The sequence below is a fragment of the Nycticebus coucang genome, chromosome 11, assembly GCF_027406575.1.
Source record: "Nycticebus coucang isolate mNycCou1 chromosome 11, mNycCou1.pri, whole genome shotgun sequence".
NCBI lineage: Eukaryota > Metazoa > Chordata > Mammalia > Primates > Lorisidae > Nycticebus > Nycticebus coucang.
In genome coordinates, this window is record NC_069790.1 from 56,141,027 (window position 1) to 56,161,351 (window position 20,325).

Genomic DNA, 20,325 nt, shown 5'->3' on the forward strand with positions numbered 1-20,325 from the left:
AGCACATCTTTTTTACTTGTTTTGTTTCTTTCTCAAGTGACCAGCACTTGCTTGCAAACACTTCTAAGGATAACTATGACCACTAGAGACTACCCTATACAGAGGTTCCAAAGGTATGATACTCACCTCCCCTGCTAGTTATAAAAAGAATAAGACCCTGAATTCTCACGCTGAACTCAGAGTTTTGAAGGCAAGTAGGATAGTGTAAGAGTGAAGAGATATTTTAAGCTTAATCAAATTGTTTCCGTTCTTTCCCAATATGAAGAATAAGTTGGAAGTCTGGCAATGACTACTAAAAAAAAAAAAGTGTTGCAGTCTTTTCTTGCTTGGCCAACTTTAACAATTCGTTTACTCAAAATTTCAAGCATGAAATGATTACCAAGTAGCTTTTGCCATAAAATGCCATTTACCCATTAATCCACTTGGCTGACTTCCTGAGGGTGGCCTAAGTGTTATTTCAACCAAGAAATCTTCTCAGACCTCCTCCACCTGCACCCAGGCCCTCATGGGAGCCTCCTCAGAGGTCCTCCAGCACTCCATGCTTACCACCCACTTGGCACTCACCACTGGCTTCTAATGGTTGACTGACTGAGTTTTGCTTTTTCCTTCTTTTGTGCCTCTCCCCTCCCTCTGACTAGCCTCTGAGCTCCTCTGAAGACATACTATCTACAAGTTCTTGCACAAATTCTGCTACGGAGTAGATACTTCACTATTTTTTGCTAAATCAGAAAACAGAGAGTGTGCTTAAGAGCTTAAATGGACCATACAGATAATCTAGTTATCCAACTTTCACTTGCTAAACCCTAAGAAATTACACATAGAAAAGATTTAGATGCTTCAGCCAGTATTAGAAAACCCATTTCTTCTATTCAAACATACTTCCTTATGTCACTTCGTTATATACAGATTACCAAACCTTGTTTATTTTTAACAATGTAAAATTAATCTTTTCCAATATAGGCAGTCCCTGGGTTACAAACAAGAAAGGTTCTGTAAGTTTGTTCTTAAGTTCAATTTGTATGTACATTTACCCATTACCTATAACAGCCTCCGATCGTAAGCGTGAGCTGTACAACAGTCACATGTTTGTACCTCAGGGACTTACTGAAATAGCCGACATTCCTAACTGCAAGTTACACATATATTGGATGTTTGTAACTCGGGGACTGCCTGTACAAGCTATCCACTCCTAGACATTATCCCAAAGAAATGAAAGTCTATGTCTCTACAAAAACTTATACAGAAATGTTGACAGCAGCATTATTCATAATAGCCAAAAGGGCGAAACAACTCAAATGTCTTTCAATGAGTTGTATCCATCCAAATGAATGGATACATAAAATATGGTACAGGTTGAGCATCCCTAATCTGATATCCAAAATGCTTTAACATTCAAAACTTCCGACATGACTCCACAAGGGAATAATGCTACACCTGATCTCCTGTGACAGGGTGTAATCAAACCACAGACATACAGCACAGTTTATTCAGTGTCCCCAAAGGAAAGAAGACCTCTGGAGCCCCTGCAACTATAATGCATCTTCTCCAGATTCCCCTACACAGCACACCCACAAAGAGTAGTCAAATAGCACACATCAGGCTCCGTATAGCCCAGGCAGGTTCCCTGTGGCACCCCACACAGGTCTGAGGCCTACATGCACTGCATGCTGCTTCTCTTGCTTAGTCTTTCTCCCTGGTCTAACAATATTGGTGAGAATGTGTGAGACCTACAGGGTAAAGAAAATTTTTCAAAATCTGAAAAAATCCAAAACACTTCTGGTCCCAAGTATTTCAGATAAGGGATACTCAACCTGCATATGCACAATCTACAATGAATATTATTTGACCACAAAAAGGAATGAAGTATTGGCGCATGCTACCACATGGATGAACCTTGGAATCGTTATGCTAGGTGAAAGAAGGCAGAAACAAAAAACTATAAACTGTGTAACTCTATTACATAAAATGTGCAGAACAGGCAGATCTAGGAACAGAAAGGAAATTAGCCATTGCCTGGGGCTAGGGTCTGCCCAGATAGGGTGATGGAAATTTCTAAAATTGATTGTGAGTAACAAATTCTGCAAATACACTAAAAACAATTTTACGATACATGATCTCAATATCTCAATAAAACTGTTGTTTTTAAAAATAGTAACTATGGTTAAAAGCTGAGGTATCTGTCATAATAGAATTTGGAAAGTCTCATTCACAAACATTTTTCATTTTTATGCTTCACCAATAGAAGTTAAATTTTGTGTGATTGGTAAGCTCAAAATTCATGTCAAATGCCTAAATTGTCATATTTACATCACCAAAACTATATATTCAAAGAAGCTTCAATATTAAATACATCTGACTTTAATATTTTGAGAACAGGTTGTCCAAATAGCTATGTGGTTCTATAAACATGAATGCTTGATTCCCCAAGCATCTTAAATACAGAGATTTTTTTCTGTATTTAAGCAATTTCTATTTAGATTTTTAAGTCCTGTGACTTCATATATTCAAAAGTAAGTCATTTTACTGGGAAAGCACACATGAAGAGGAAGAAAATTCAGGAAAGGGAATTTCTCTCTCCACCAGCTACTGGATATTATCCTTTTATTGTGTGGCAAGTCTTCTACCGACATGGGAACCCACAGATATAGAAACTCAAAGGGAGCTAGCTGTGTTAATATTCAAGCTTGACTCCTGCGAGAATATAGTCTTTTAATGCTCAAAGTCAATGACAGTGTAGTAATTCAGACTCCCAAGAGTGAATTCATTGTATTTACAGGATATTTATTTTTTAGATTCCACGTGTATCATTTCTTTATATTTTTAATGCAAGGTGATTTTGCTAGGAACTTACCTGAATTTTTCAACATGAAAAACTGAATGCCATCTGCTTATTAGTAGAACTCTAGATTTTTATTCCTTATAAGGAATAACTTCTACATTTCTTTAAACAGAAAAGTGAGGTTTTCTTATGAGGAAGAGATTAAAAAGATCCAGTTTGGGGTCATGTGTCATAAACTTGCAACATGAGGGGAAAAACTCCTTTGAATAAATTACATTTATAAGAGTATTGAGTGGGGATTTTTGTGTTTGTTTTTTAAAAACCCACAGATTTCAACTGATAGCCCAAAATAATAATATCTAAGAACTTGTTTTATCAGCAGGTTCTCTAAAACTCTAAGAAGTAAGGCACCAGAGTTGACCACAGATACTTAATGAGATTAATTAATAATAGATATTTTAGCAGTAGCAGATATATGAGCTTTATAAAACTTAGAGTCAGTAAACTTCATAGAAATAAGCATGAGCAAATCTAATAATGAATAAGATATAAACCAGTATTTTTTTTAAAACCTCATTCTGTATAAAGGACCTATATTTAGGGTAACCTGCACAAAAAATAGTCTAGGAGAATGAGTTCTGCCACTCCTAATGATTGATAAGATTTAAATTAAGACTAGCAGATTAGCTGATTGATGTGCAGTGAATCCCAAGAAATTTGTATCTAAAGTAAGTTTCCATTTCAAAACATAATAAAGATCCAAAAAGTAGATATAATACATTTCCCATAAGATACATATTAGGCATTTAATATAAGCATCCAAATATTCTGTAATAATCAACAATATTCATAAAATAGGGAAATTATCCTCTGTCATACCAACACTTGGGCTCTGCTCAAATACATTGGCTGTACCAATACAAATCTGTTGTATGATTGATACTCAAATCACAGAACAAGAGTGTGTTAAAGGGCTAAGGGCAAACATTTTCCAAATACTTTAACTCACACTTTAAATACTAATTTGCTGCCTAAAAGGATATTTGTATCCTAATTTAGCATTATTTGCTACTGCAGTGAGTACAAATATTTCAAAATAGTTTTTGCAAAGGGGCGTCAGTCATTTCTACAAATAACCTTAACTTCAGAGATGCTTCCATTTCTTATAAAGATGACCAGCTAAAACTCCTCAGTTTACCTAACTGTATATTTATAAAGAAGCTCACAGTTTTTTAAAGATTGTAGATTGTTGACTCTGAATTAGTCCAGTGCAAGTAACTCAAGCTATCCTTTATCATTTTGTTTGTTTGTTTTTACAGATAGCATCTCCCTCTCTCATGCAACAGACTGGAGGGCAGTGGCACAATCATAGCTCGCAGGCAGCCTCAAACTGCTAGATTCAAGAGATCGTCCAGCCTCGGCCCCCCAGAAGCTGAGATTACAAGCATGAGCCCTGTGCCCTGCAAGCTATCCATTTTTTATTTACTTATTAATGAAACAGGACTAATACCTGGTCTACCTATCCAACTCCCTTAAGTTATTAGACTAATATACTACTATTATTAGTCATGCTACCATTTTGAAAAGCACGAAACATTTGATATAATCAAAAGATGTCATAGTTATCTGAAAAATATGAACTATTCCTCATAAGGTTCAAATTTCCCTGTTCAGGGCAAATCTGTCACTTTATTGACCCACTTTGTTTTTCTACGGAGCAGGTTTGTTTTCTTATGAAGCAGAGGAAGTAGAGAATAAATTAAAGTTAGGAAGTCAGTGTACTTAGGATTTTCCTTTCCAGACTAAATATATATCATTCCTCAACTTTCTCCTCTACCTGCTGAAATTAATTTATCATAGAGAAACAGAAACTTGCGAATGGATTCCAGCTCTACAGACCATGCATTTTTCCTTGCCAACAAATGAGTCTACAAAATCAACAGAGATGGCCGGGCATGGGGGGGGATCACGCCTATAATCTCAGCACTGCTGGAGGCGAGCACAGGAGAATTGCTTGAGCTCAAGAGTTTGAAGCCAGCCTGGGCAACATAGTGAACACCCATCTCTACAAAAAATAAACAAAACGAGCTGGGTATAGTTGTCCATGCCTAAAGTCCCAGCTTTTCAGGAGGATTGTTTGAAGCCTAGTAGTTTGCGGCTATAGTGAGCTATTTTGGGGCATTCCAAGCCAGGCAAGAGAATGAGACTCTGTCAACCTGTGTCTATTTAAAAAAAAAAAAAAAAAAAAAAAAAACAGGGACAATTTAGAAAGCACACGGAAACTTTGCTTTTTGATTAAATGCATGTGCAGGAAAAGGTACTAAGTGCAAGGAAACACATTAGCACACAGGAAATGTTTTTTAAATGAATACAATCTTCACTTTATTTTCACCTAAGTATCTTCCAATAAGGCAGAAAAAGGAAGTTGAACCCAAAAAAATTAAAAACAGATCTAGATTCAAATTCTGCTCATCAGTTAATAGATTTATGATCTTGGCAAGTTGTTCATTTCACTTACTGACTATCTCTTAATCTGTAAATAAACATTATGAAGGGTTAATATATTTACATGGCAATTTTGTGGTTAAGAATGAAGCCAATTTAAATTTAAATACTGTATGCAAAACAGCTGGCAAAGTGAAGGCATTTACTTCCTTTGTCTACCCTACTTTCAAAAATGGTTTCAGAAGTTCTCTCTTCATTTTATTTTAACCCAAACCGAAAGTAACAATGGCTATCATTTTAAAAGGCCCCCTAAGATTCAGTGCCCATGTACCTTTTAGGGGAGCTCTTTTTTCTTCCCTTACTACAGCGAATATACACAAACCTGGAAGAAGGGTCAAAGGACTAACAGAGTTGACCGATCATTTTTACTTAGTATCAGTACAATGACGTTGGAAGCTATGGCTGAGTAAAGCCTGGAGAGAATGCCAGAATTCAATCAGATATTTTTAATATCAGTAAGACTTCTGTGCTCCTGTCAGATAGAAAGAACACGGAAAAAAATGTTAGAGAAGTCTATCAAGTTCAAAGATCTTTAAAGCTTAATGAAAAGATAATTATCTTAAAACCCAAAGAAATGCAAAATCTGATTGAGTACTATAGACAACACTCTACACAAGGGTATTACAGGGACTGGGCTACATGGTGAAGAAGCAACTAACTTATAACATCCTTGTTATCTATAAATACAGCTCGATGTATCTAGGAAATGCACTAACAAGAATCTGATGAGCATTTTGCTCAAATGCCTCACTCCAGTCTCAAATAGTTGAGAAAATTGCTTGGGATGATATTATCCTGAAGAGGTTTATAATTAAATAGAAAAATATTTTTAAAAACCAAATTCACTATCATTAATATTTTCTGATAAAATCAATCACAGGTTTTTTCTGTAGATAGAGGGTCTCACTCTGTCACACAGGCTGCATTGCAGTGGTCCAACCATAACTCCCGATAACCCTTAACCTCAAACTCCTAGGCTCAAGCAATTCTCCCATCTCAGCCCCCCAAAGTATTGGGATTATAGGCATGAGCCACCATGCCTTGCCCATATTTTAAGTATTTGTAACTTATAAAAGGGTATGATCTATTGGAGTGACAATAATTCCTCATAATTTCAATTAAAATTAAAATCAAATAATTGACTTAGACTCCATGATTATAAATAGAAATCCTACTAGTTCTGTGTAGTGTTGACGTGTTTAACAGAACATTATAGTCACCAATTCACAAAGTTTAATTTATGAGACGTATAAGAATTATTTCAGTTCTCAGAAAAGTACTTCAAAATCAAATATATTAAATTTGTAAACAGTATTAAACGATTTAAGGTGGTTACATTTGCAAATGTGAGATCATTTTTAAAAACCTTAAATTATGAAAAGTGGAAAGACTTATAACAAAAATAATGTGTTTTATCAAATGAACTTAGAAGCCAAAGACAACACTATGTGTTTGACCTTATCACACTAACACATTTCATATAATTTTTTAAATCAAAATACTTATCTGGATAATTTTCTGCCCACACCACTATACTCAGGAGTAACAAATATATTACATTCAAAAAAGCAAATGACAGGTTTTGAAAGTAATACTTCTTTTATAAAACCCTAATACACAGACTCTTCTAACTATAAGTGGTTACTAAACACTGAAATGACTCTTCCCACAAATGAAATGAAATAGTAATCTTTTTTTTTTTTTTTTTTTTGTAGAGACAGAGTCTCACTGTACCGCCCTCGGGTAGAGTGCCGTGGCATCACACGGCTCACAGCAACCTCTAACTCTTGGGCTTACGCGATTCTCTTGCCTCAGCCTCCCAAGCAGCTGAGACTACAGGCACCTGCCATAACGCCCGGCTATTTTTGTTGTTGTTGTTGTTGTTGTTGCAGTTTGGCCGGGGCTGGGTTTGAACCCGCCACCCTCGGCATATTGGGCCGGCGCCCTACTCACTGAGACACAGGCGCCGCCCCTGAAATAGTAATCTTGAAACACTTTGCGCTTTTTCATTTATATCCAAACTAAATCTAGACTGTGATAATGAAAGAACACTCAAGTTAGTTTGGATATAAATGAAAACTCTTTTCCTACTTTCAAGGGGTTGTCCACTAACTATTGCTAGTAACTAACTTTCTAGTAGTTATTTATTAACTCTTCTCTCATATTTGTAATCAGCAAAATATGTGACTATATTCATCTTTGGTATTTTAAACCACCCTGTTGTAAAATCCTTGAGGGAAATGTGGACAGTGATACAGAAAGTATCTCTTTTCTTTCAAAATAGCAATGTCAACTTAAAAAAGAAATTGTTCATATAATCTGGGATTTCAGCCAGGTTTCAATTTTTATGAATGAAAATAAAATTTATAATCTCAAAGCTTAATTTAACATTGCTGATGAAATTATATTTACCTTAGAGCCCTGACTTGATATAAACATTCATTCATGTTTTAGGGCTTACCTATTATTTATTCCCAAAATAAGTTAAAAAAAAAAAATTTGAGCAAGAAAATGTCAGCATTCACTTGGCAAAGATTCCTGTGCACCTGCTATATGCCAGGCACTGATCAACAGGTGAATGAGAAAGACGTGGTACTACTAATAATCTTGAAATGTAAGTTCTAAAAGGAGAAAAGTAAATGAAGAGGGAAACATTAGGTAACGATATGTTCTACTGTGGAAATAAAAAAAGTAATAGAATAGTGTCAGAGAAGCTAATTTATTCTGTAGAATAGAGAAGGTTTTGTTTAGGGAGGTAACATTTAGGAACAATAGTCTGGACATCAGGAACCAGCCACATACTTAAACTCCTCACAACACATCATTCACAAAAGTTAGCTAGTTTTACTGTGTTCTTGGCAAATTCTGCATCTACTGAGACCAAACACACACATCTTAGGCTTTTTACATACAAAACACATATTCTGTCTAGCCTTCAATGGGCACTTATAATTCACCTTTGGGACTGATTAATAAAGAATAAGGGTCTAACACCAATACCTTACCCACTAAGTCACTTTCTAATCTAAAAACAAATATTCTATTAGTTGCTTATAAAATTTCTATTCTGGGCTGGGCACAGTGGCTCACTCACTTTGGGAGGCTGAGGTGGGAGGATCACTTAAGCTCAGGAATTTAAAACCAGCCTGGGCACACAGTAAGAATCCATCTCCAAGAAAAAGTTAAAAAGATTTTTAGCCTGGCATGGTGGTGTGTTTCTGTAGTCCTAACTCCTCAGAACACTGAATCAGTAGATCACCTGACCCAGGGAGCTGGAGGTTGCAGTGAGCTGTAATGAAGCCAGGGCATTTCAGTCTGGGCAACAAAGTGAGATCCTGTCTCCCCCAGTATAAAAAATAAATGAGCTAAGCATGGTACCTATGGCATGTACCTGTAGTCCCAGCCACCAGGGAGGCTGAGGTGGGAGGATTGCTTGAGCCTAGGAGCTCAAAGTTACAATGAGCTATGAGTAGACCACTGTACTCCAACCTGGGTGACAGAGCAAGACTCTGTCTCTAAAAAAATTAAGAATTTTAAAATAAAATAAAATGTCTACTCAGAAATCACAATAGAAGATTTATCAAATATATAGGTGCTTTCTCTAGTTAGCCAGTTAGAAAAGAAGTTAGTTAGCCAAAGGTAGAAAAGAAATTAAAATTACTTGACTTAGTATTGCTTACTTCCCACTAGTCCTGTTGTTGTTCCTGAAAGAGAAGTGTAAAGTGGGCTAATTATGAGACCCTAGGTACCAATTTTCCGCTGTGTCAAAGCTAGTCACTGTAGGGCTCCTTGAAAGCAACATAAAAAATAATAATCCAGATTCTTCCTTTTGTTAAAGGATTAAGTGTGCTCCCACATTCCATACAGATAATTTCAAAGGCAACAGTATTTTTTAGAAATGGAACTAAAGAAAAAGTAGTGTTACTAATACAGCAAATTTATATTAGGAAAAAAGAGAAAGAATGAATGGCATTCCAACCTGAAATAACAGAGTAGACTCAAAGGCTAAACCAATACCAACATCAGAGAAAAACACAGAGGTTTTCTTCATCATGACAGGGGGGACCCTTCCTCGTCTGTGGAAAACATATCTTACTCTGTAAACACACCTTGCATTTGCTGTCAACCTACCTTTCTCTTCCTTGATAACTTTTGTTTCACGCTTGCCTTGAATGTGGTGGGTCTGGTCATTCTTTGGCCATGAGCACACCAAGAACTGAAAATGCAGCCAACTGCCTCAACCCCAACATTTTGGTGCCCTGACTCAAAAAATTCTGCCTAGGCTGGCCCCTTATAAGCTGGAAGAGAAAAACAGTGGCTGCCACACAAAATTCTAAATCACCACCACCAGCCCCCATTCTTGCAGTTGGACCTCTTTTGAAAAAGGAAAGGAAAATGGGCCAAAATACCAGGACTCTGATACGGGAGACACTCTCCTTGGAGGATCTCTGGTACCTGTTCCAGCAGACTTCTCCTAGTATGGCTCCTTCAGGGAAGTGACTGTTTCCCTGTGGGTGAGACACCTTTTGCCCTGGCAAACAGAACTACACATACCCTGAAGCTCAACCGGACCTACTGTTATGTCCGTCCACTACTTTTGTTAAGTCCAGACAGGTTCAGGACAACATCAGCGCCATCCTAGATTTTGCTTCCAATCTCTAGGTGTGAGGCAAGATCTCTAGGCCCTAGTGGTTGTCCTTGGTAATCTTTTTTGGTCATCTCATGAATTTGCATCCTGGGAGTTTTAATAATGGGTCCAGTCCTCATAAATTTTCTAACCAAATTTACTTCAGCCTGCCTAGAGGCCATCAAATTACAAGTGGTCCTATGTTCTCTACCAGTCCCAGCACCTACATCCTCCTCACACATGCAACTACAACCATCTACTGAGGACATGTGCTGAAGTCCCCTAGAGAGCACTAGAGAACCTGTAAGAGGCCACCCTAAGAGGGATCATCTCCCCACCTCTGAGCAGGAAGCAACCAGATGAGTTGACACTCCATCCAGTGATCTGGGCCACTAGAAGAGCAAGTGGGGAAATGTTAGGCAGGTACCAAGGGGCCTCTGAGGGACTGGAACAATTGGCCCCACCTGAAAAAAAGGACAAGGGCAGCCTGGTCTTAGTGCTGCCCCACCTTAATCCTATGGAGCAACTAGCTGCCATCCCTGGGGAAATGAGGAACACCCTGGCTTGGCAGCTCAGGCACAATAGGATTTGACTTAGACCTGATATCGCGTCATTAACTATCCATCAAGTGGTTCCATGGTACCATCCGACCCACCAAGAGGGCCCAACCTGAACAGAATAAAACTGAACCCCTAACCTTTACCAGAGCCTTTTCTCTGTCATGATAATGAGGGCCCATTTGTGGCCTATAGCAAATTACCTTGCTGTATAAACCTACCTTCCTTTTGCTCTTCCTCAATAAACTTTGTTTCATGCTTGCAAGAAAAAGAAAGAAAAAACACAAGTCCCCCTTCTGCTTTACCTAAGCTTTAGAACCCAGCTCTAGACACACCTGCCAATCTCATCACACTCCTGCTCACTCTCCTCCTCAAATTCGGGCTTTCATCCTTTCATCATTACTCCCCCAAGAACATCCTTTTCTGCCTAACTAGCAAACTCACTTATTTTCAAAATTCTACCTCTCTTAAGACACATACTTCCAGGCGGCGCCTATGGCTCAGTGGGTAGGGTGCCGGCCCCATATACCAAGGGTGACAGGTTCGAACTCTGCCCCGGCCAGCTAAAACAGCAGTGGCAACTGCAAGAAAAATAGCCGGGCGCTGTGGCGGGCGCCTGTAGTCCTAGGTACTCGGGAGGTTGAGGCAAGAGAATCACCCTAGCCCAAGAGCTGGAGGTTGCTGCGAGCTGTACCACCACAGCATTCTACTGAGGGCAACAAAGTGAGACTCTGTTTCAAAAAAAAAAAAAGAGAGACATACTTCCAAGAATGCTGTCAATACTATTGACAGGGTTAAATTCACAAACACAAAAATTTCTAAGAGATAAGGAATTTTTTGAGTTCCCGTCAAATATGGTAACTGAACAGCTAGACCGAAGTCCATACAGTCCTATGGCTTTATGCTCGAGGAGGAAACTGTGTCTCCCCTTCAACTGTCAATTCAGTGCCAAGAATAAGCACATTATTGTACTTATTAACAGATAAATTCACCATAGCATAGTTTTTAAAAAGGATACAAAGAACCAAATTTAACTTGTTCCAAAATAAGATGTAAAATTCTGCCAATCCTTAGTTCCCATATATGCTAAAAGAATAAAGTGTATAATGATAATTAAATTTCTAAAGACAGTTCAACATAGTAGAAACCAATTTGCTTTTTTTTTTTTTTTTTTGAGACAGAGCCTCAAGCTGTCGCCCTGGGTAGAGTGCCGTGACATCACAACTCACAGCAACCTCCAACTCCCAAGTGATTCTCCTGCCTCCGCCTCCCAAGTAGCTGGGACTACAGGCACCCACCACGACACCTGCTATTTTTTGGTTGCAGCCGTCATTGTTGTTTGGCGGCCAGGCTGGATTTGAACCTGCCAGCTGAGGTGTATGTGGCTGGTGCCTTAGCCACTTGAGCCACAGGCGCCGAGGCTACTTTTTAACATTTGATTTGAGGAAAGGAGAGAAGATCATATACACCCAAATACAGAGAACTTCAGGAAGTAGGTATCTTATAATCACCTACATTTTTACAAATATTGCCAAATGAAAATTCTGAATCCAAACCTTAATACTAGTTCACCCAAATGATTTTTAGTCAAAATATTAATTGATGGTGACTATGCACTGTGAGTAAGCACTGACCCCAGGATTGTGGAATAAAAAAAGATAAGATTTGCCTTCAGGGAGCTGACAATCTATATATACTACATTTTACTGTAAGTAAAAGTTCATAGACTGGGTGGCATGGGAATTTAGAAGAAAGAAAAAATTACTTCAAAGTACCAATTAAGTGAAATTATTAGAGGATTGAAATCTAATGCATTTACTGCTACCATCTATCTTTAACTTGAAAGTAAAGCTAATAGGAATAAAAATGAATAGTCCAGAAAACACTTTTTTGCCACTGCTGCATTAATTTATAAAATTTCCTTGGCACAGTAACTGAGATAACGCCGGAAAGGCTATGTTAACCACTGTGATAAAAATGTGTCAAATGGTTTATGAAGTGAGTGTATGATGCCCCATAATCATATCATTGTATACAGTTATGATTTAATAAAAAAATAAAAAAATAAAAAAAAATAAAAAAAATAAAAAAAACAAAAAAAAAAAACACTTTTCCTTGGTTGAAGATTCCAAAAAAAAAAAAAAAAAATTTCCTATTGTTAAATTTTATCCCATCATACTACAGTGCAACTTCTGCCAATTTATAAAAATTAAATCATCATGTAGCAACCAGAAAATTAAAGAAATCAATACAGAAGTATTTCAGTACTGCAGGAAAATAATCTATTTTAGTTAAATTAAATAGAATAATACATGTATGAAATGGAAAATAAAATTAAGAAATCAATCTTTGCATAGAATATAAAAATCTAAAATTCTACTTTTATAGCACAGTTACATTTTTTTTTTCTTTTTTTTTTTTTTTTTTATTGTTGGGGATTCATTGAGGGTACAATAAGCCAGTTACACTGATTACAATTGTTAGGTAAAGTCCTCTTGCAATCATGTCTTGCCCCCATAAAGTGTGACACACACTAAGGCCCCACCCCCCTCCCTCCATCCCTCTTTCTGCTTCCCCCCCCCATAACCTTAATTGTCATTAATTGTCCTCATATCAAGATTGAGTACATAGGATTCATGCTTCTCCATTCTTGTGATGCTTTACTAAGAATAATGTCTTCCACTTCCATCCAGGTTAATACGAAGGATGTAAAGTCTCCATTTCTTTTAATGGCTGAATAGTATTCCATGGTATACACATACCACAGCTTGTTAAAGCATAGTTACATTTTTGTTTCGAAATAAACTAGGCAAAGAATAGTAACATTCAATGTGTTTTCGAAAAAAAAAGGTCCTTAATTTACTAATTTTCTCTTGAAAGCTGTGTCCTTTCTGAAATGCCCACCAGAACTTTAGAACAGGGGGCTCAGCTACCAACAAAATGAGCTGTCTCAGGAAAATAGACATGCGTAGTGAAGTGAATGGTTGGGGTTTTATCCAGCCACCATTCACTGATGGAAAGACTCCAACCAACCTGGGGGCTGCAGTACCTGGAGCACACAGCATCAAGCAACACCATCACAGGTACAAGCTGGCAAGCAGAGATGCAGGCCTGATCGCAGATAGGGAGATCCCAGCTAACACAGCACAGGTACCACGAGGGCAGGTAACCAAACACAGAAACCCAGAAAGGGACTCCCATTCTATAACAGAGGCATAGAACATCTCAACTTCCCCAACTCAAACAATCCAGAGAGTTGGACAAGCTTACTGGTAGAATTTGATGACAGTTGTACAGGTTAACACAATGTCAGAACTAAGAATACGCACAAAAGATAAAATCCCAACTTCTACCTCATTTAAGCACTGATTATTTAAATTCTACAAGGAACAACAAATGAGAAAGTACTGAGAATAGCTATACCCATTTCATGAGCAAATTCAGTGCCCAGAAGTTAAGGAAATGCAAGAAAATTAACATAAGTCAAGTTCAGATTTTTTTTAGAATAGCAATTAGAGCAAAAAAAGAAAGCACTGTCCTGTGGGAATCAAAAGAAAAAGGATAACTAATTTGGGCCAATTTTATAATAATAAAAGATTCTGAATTTCCTCAGGTCATTCTTGATTATCTGTGCCACAAGAAGAGTACAGGAGTGTGGATAAAACAAAGCAATAGATATTACAAAATCACTACACTTTGACATGCATTTTAAGACGTAAAATTTGTACACAAAATTTACCTTGCTATTTATATTACTTCTGTTTTCTTCTGAATAATAGGAATCAGATAGTGATAGCTCTTGCTCAGGCTGGTCTCAAACTGGTGAGCTCAGGCAATCGACCTACCTCAGTCTCCCAGGGTGCTAGGATTATAGACGTTACCCACCGTGCCCCGCATAAATAGATGACTATTGAAAAGAACTTCCTTAATCTGGTAAAGAATATCTACCAAAAAACTATACCAAATGCCATATTTAATAATAAAATACTAAAATAATTTCCATTGAAATTAAAAACAATTTTTTAATCAGAAACAAGACAAAAATATCCTCTTCCTTCATATTTGGTCAATATTTTAAGGGAGGCTTAGTAAAACAAGAAAAAAAACAGACAAAGATATATAGGTTTTTACTTTTCTAAACAAGAAATAAACTACCATCATTGCAATATTGTATAATAATCTATTTAGAAAATCTCAAATAATTTGCAGGTAAATTTTAAAAATTAACAATAATTCAAAATGTCTAAGAAGGTTTAAGGACAATATTAAAAAGTAATTGCCTTTCAAATCAATTCAAGAAAGATACCACTTACAATAGTAACAAAAAAAATTTTTTTGACCAAAAGTTAGACAATAACTTACGTAACTTTTTTTTTTTTTTTTTTTTTAAGAGACAGAGTCTCGGGCGGCGCCTGTGGCTCAGCGGGTAAGGCGCCGGCCCCATATACCAAAGGTGGCGGGTTCAAACCCGGCCCCGGCCAAACTGCAACCAAAAAATAGCCGGGCGTTGTGGCGGGCGCCTGTAGTCCCGGCTACTCGGGAGGCTGAGGCAAGAGAATCGCTTAAGCCCAGGAGTTGGAGGTTACTGTGAGCTGCGTGAGGCCACGGCACTCTACCGAGGGCCATAAAGTGAGACTCTGTCTCTACAAAAAAAAAAAAAAAAAAAGAGACAGAGTCTCACTTTATCGCCCTTAGTAGAGTGCTATGGCATCACCACTCACAGCAACCTCCAACTCCTTGGCTCAAGGCAATTCTCTCGCCTCAGCCTTCCGTGTAGCTGGGACCACAAGCACCCGCCACAACGCCCGGCTTTTTTTTCTTGCAATTTGGCCAAGGTCAGGTTCAAACCCGCCAACCTCAGTATATGGGGCGGGTGCCCTACTGACTGAGTCACAGGCACCACCCATATAACTTTTATAACTAAAATTCTCTCAAACTTAACCTAGAATTCAATGAAATTCTAATAAACAAACTGAAAAAACAAAACAAAACAAGATTTTTTGAGCAATTTCACAGGCTGATTCTACATTATACAGAACAAAGGCCTAAAAAGAGCTGAGCCACTCTTAACAAAGAAAAAGATGAGAAAACTTACATTATATGATGTTAAAGCTTATAAGCCTATAGAAATTGACAAAATGAGTTTGTGATTCATATAGGAGTAAGACAAATAAAGCATCAAAACAGATCCCAGAAACAGAATTGATCATAAGAAATGATCATAAGAAAAGAGTTGATGTAGTCACTGTCCCCAGCTAGGAAACCCAGCTCTCTGTACTGCACTAAACAAAATAAAAAATAAAAAGTCATACATCCATCAATGACAGGTAGAAACCTCACTCATTCTATCTTCTTAAGTTTTTGAGGGAAAAAAAAAAAGTATAAATTACTGAAGATAAATGATAAGTGAACAGAGGCAAACAGCAGAGCGTGCCACTTTCCTTAGAAATTTAATTTATTCTTCACTGTAAAATAGATATAATTCACCTACACAAAAATGTTTTGGGATCCTCGGTGTTTAGGTAATGAGTCTTGACACCAAAACGTTTAAGACTTATTGCTTTAAAAAAAAAAAAGGTACCTCTTAAAAGAATAGAACTTTTGACTAGGAACAGATAACATGTAATTTTGAAGCATGAAGCATTTTGAAACGCCCCTTTACTAGCCAGAAGATGTAACTTCTTTTGGTAGAGAAGTGCTCCAGGGGAAAGAATCCAACTACTAGGGATGACAATTAAGTTCATGAACTTGCCACCATGTTCTTATGTTGGAAGTACTGTACAAACAACTTAGTATGACTTTATAACCTTGGTTTGTAAGTGTCGCACAGCTGTGATCCTGTCAACATGTCAACATGTGACAGTGTCTTGCTGAGTGGTATTCAATATTGTTGCTGCATGTCATGAGAATGCTGGAGCTTGAATCAGAGCAATGAACAAACATTAAATTTCTTGTTAAACTTGGCAAGAATGGAAATGAAATCGGGGCCATTTTAGTCCAAGTTTATGGGAATAATGCCATGATGAAAATGACAGTGTACAAAGGGAGTGAACGTTTTTCTGCGGGGCAAAAAGATGTCACTGGTGAAAAGAGATCAGGGCAGCCGGTAATGAACAAAACTGACAAAAATATTATAAAAAATGGTGGATTGTGAGTCAAAATTGCTGGCAGACCATGAGAAGCATAGCAGACCATCTCTCTAAACATCAATAGAAAAACAGAAAAATCTTAACTGAAACTCTTGGAATGGCAAAGGTATGGCTCATCTACCAGCTCATATGGCACTGTCTGTGAGAGAGTTTTTGGCCAGCAAACAAATAACTATATTGGAACACCCTCCCTACTCACCAGATTTGGCCCCCAATGACTTTTCTTTACCCGAAAATAAAGGAAATATTGAAAGGAAGACATTTGGATAATACTCAGGACATCCAAGGTACAATGACAACACCTGATAGCTCTTGAAAAAGAGCCCCAAATTGCTTTGAAGGGCGGACTAAGACATGGCATGAGTGCATAGCTTCCCAAGGGGAGTATTTATATAGTGGCCATAGCGATATCCAGCAATGAAGTATGTAGTAATTTTTCTAGTATGATTTTGCAAAGTTAATTGTCTGACCTTGTACCCCAAAATTATATCCTGTCATTCATTAACCTACCCTACATGTAAGCCTTATATAAGCCCAAGTCTGACAGAGGAAACTTATTGGTACTTAAGAACACATTTTGAGGGTGGCGCCTGTGGCTCAGTCGGTAAGGCGCCGGCCCCATATACCGAGGGTAGCGGGTTCAAACCCGGCCCCGGCCGAACTGCAACAAAAAAATAGCCAGGCGTTGTGGCGGGCGCCTATAGTCCCAGCTACTCGGAAGGCTGAGGCAAGAGAATCGTTTAAGCCCAGGAGTTGGAGGTTGCTGTGAGCTGTGTGAGGCCACGGCCCTCTACCGAGGGCCATAAAAAGTGAGACTGTGTCTACAAAAAAAAAAAAAAAAAGAACACATTTTGATATCTGTTTCTCTTTACAGAGAATGAAAAAGAAATCTCTCTAACTTCTTTAAGTAATGATATCTAAATAAATTGCAGACCCCAAAAAATAAAATGCCCAAATACCAGCATTCTACATATTTGTTATCATAGATTTCCTTTTACCTGTCCATAGTGTCTTATCTAAGTACTTAAACTTATTTTTCACTGCAGATCTTTCTAATCAACATTTACATTCTATGAATTCATATTCAAGTGTAATTTTGAGCTTTATAAGAATCTTTTGGTCAGGCACAATGGCTCACATACATAAATTAATACCCTAGCATTTAGGGAGGATAAAGTGGAAGGATCACTCAAGCCCAGAAGTTTAAGACCAGCCCGTACAACATATTAAGACTCATCTCTTTAAAAAAACAAAAAAAAATTAAAAGTACAAAATAGCCAAGCGTGGTGGCTCACACCTGTATGAGCTATGCAGGAGACTGACAGTGCCACTGCACTCCTGGCTAGATAAACATGGTGAGACCCTGTCTCAAAAGAAAGGAAAAAAAAAAGAGAGAGAGAGAATGTCTTACATCCTTAGCACTATGTTAGCTATTAGCTTTCTGAAATCTAAAAGTTTCCTGGATTCTACAAAAGCCACTGATTTAGTAAAATAAATTAAAATCAGTATTTGGACTAATGAAATAAAATCCAAGAAATAAATTCTGTACATAAGCACATATGTAAACCTCTTTGTTAACAAGTTCTTTCATTTCTATTTACATTGCTTTGCTCATGCCAAATAATCAGATTACTAAGAGAATATTTAAAAGTATAAAACTGTTGGGGCGGCGCCTGTGGCTCAGTGAGTAGGGCGCCGGCCCCATATGCCGAGGGTGGCGGGTTCAAACCCGGCCCCGGCCAAACTGCAACCAAAAAATAGCCGGGCGTTGTGGCGGGCGCCTGTAGTCCCAGCTACTCGGGAGGCTGAGGCAAGAGAATCGCTTAAGCCCAGGAGTTGGAGGTTGCTGTGAGCTGTGTGAGGCCACGACACTCTACCGAGGGCCATAAAGTGAGACTCTGTCTCTACAAAAAAAAAAAAAAAGGCATCTCCCTGATCTGCAAAGCCAATGCCGATGAAAGCACTGTGCCCAGTACCATCCTGGATCTGGATTACAAAGTAGCGGCTGGAATCTGTCACTGTCTCCACAGCAATACCAGGACATTGTTCTACTGGTCCCTGAGCAAAGAGCTCCCCTGAAACTATCCTCTAGTTTGATACAGGCAACCTTTCCTTTTGAAGTGATCCAATCAGGTTGGTCTAATTTCCATTGAGATGCCCTGTAGCTGCGGTCGGAGGCCCAGGGCGAAATCCAATTGAGGCTGATGTCTGGCTTTACACACAGCACCTACTGGCAGTCACCATCTTGGCTGCGCTATCCATTACACCTTCTTAAGAGAAGATGGTGAGACTTATTGTCATGACACATTCAGAAGACAGGGATTCTTTAGGTCAATGAGCATAGCTGGGGTTATCTGGATAATTAAGTCTGAATGCTTATGAAAAGTTTTGTGGGGAAGGAGGAGGAACGTATTTTAGGGATGGTGTTTAAAAATTTACCTTGACTCATTGTACTCACCTCAGTTCACTGAAAACTTGCCAATTTATCTTTTTGGTTTGTATGACATTGGCATAAAACTGCCACGGCAGTCACTTCCTAATTATGCCCAATTCACAAACATCCTCTTGCTGTTTTGTCATACTTAGGAGACCATAATATTGTATTAAAGTGTATCAGTTGAAATAGTGTATCAGGCGCCACCCCGGGGAGATGCCTTTAATGTCTCTTTGCAAGATCACTTCAAGTGGGTAAAGCAGGAATCTGAGATTTCTAAACAATCTCAAGAAATGGATCTCCTCCCAAGTTGGATCTGGGGTTCAAGGAAGGACAGACCATCAAGGTGAGTATTGGGAACATTACAACCAAGAAAGGAGGTGCTTCTAAGCCTAAGACTACAGTGGGGGTGGGGGGAATTAAGCTTACTCCCACCTCCACCTGGAGGCAAAGTCACTATACCCACCCACCCCCTGTCCTCCTCGGTTGCCATCAGCAATCATGTCACCCCACCACCCATTCCAAAATCCAACCATGGAGGTAGTGATGCAGATACCCTTTTAGATATGGATTCTCCTGCTCCTGTCACAACATCAGCACCAGCTCCAGTTTCTGCAAGCAATGACTTGTGGGGAGACTTTAGCCCTGCATCCAGCTCTGTCCCAAACCAGGCACCACAACCATCCAACTGGGTCCAGTTTTGAATAGCATTGGCAGGACATTAAGGACAGACTTGAGGAATAAAAATGACCTAAGGGCACCAATGTGTGAGGGAAGTCAGGAACCCCTTCCCTCCCCAGAACCAAAATGACTGGACAATCTTTTCCATAGCTTCTCCATTGCATTCAAGCTGGTTAATACCACTCCCCTATGTTGTCACTTGTACAGCCAAGAGGGTATCAGTTATCTCCTGCCTGCTCTCAGTGCAGGAGAATATTGAATTTTATCATATTTGTGGCTGACTATTCAGGGCTCAAAATGCCAGTGTCTATGTGAGGAGGAATGACCTCTACACATGTTAAAATTTTTCTCTAGCTCTTAAATTCTTTAACTTGTTTCAGAATCATCTCATGACCCTGTGTGCCTCTTTGTGAAGCCCTATTTAGTAATTTCAGGGGAAATAAAAACCTTGAAAGCCCAGGACAGGCTACCCTTCGTGTTTACAAATTCAGAATTTTGATAGGGTTAGGTATGGAGAAAGACCTGTTTCTGGAGTCTCTGCTGGATAGCCTCCTCCAGGCTTATCCTGTTCAGTGACTATCCAGTCCTAGGTG

General features: G+C 38.5%; 1 protein-coding gene and 1 pseudogene across 11 annotated transcripts in view; one reads left to right on the forward strand and one right to left on the reverse strand.

Moving 5' to 3' along the window:
- Positions 1 to 20,325, reverse strand: part of PPP1R9A (protein phosphatase 1 regulatory subunit 9A) — a 320,283-nt gene that overhangs the window by 258,802 nt on the left and 41,156 nt on the right. The gene's annotated exons all lie outside the window — the stretch shown is intronic.
- Positions 13,433 to 19,913, forward strand: LOC128560219 (adaptin ear-binding coat-associated protein 1-like; annotated as a pseudogene).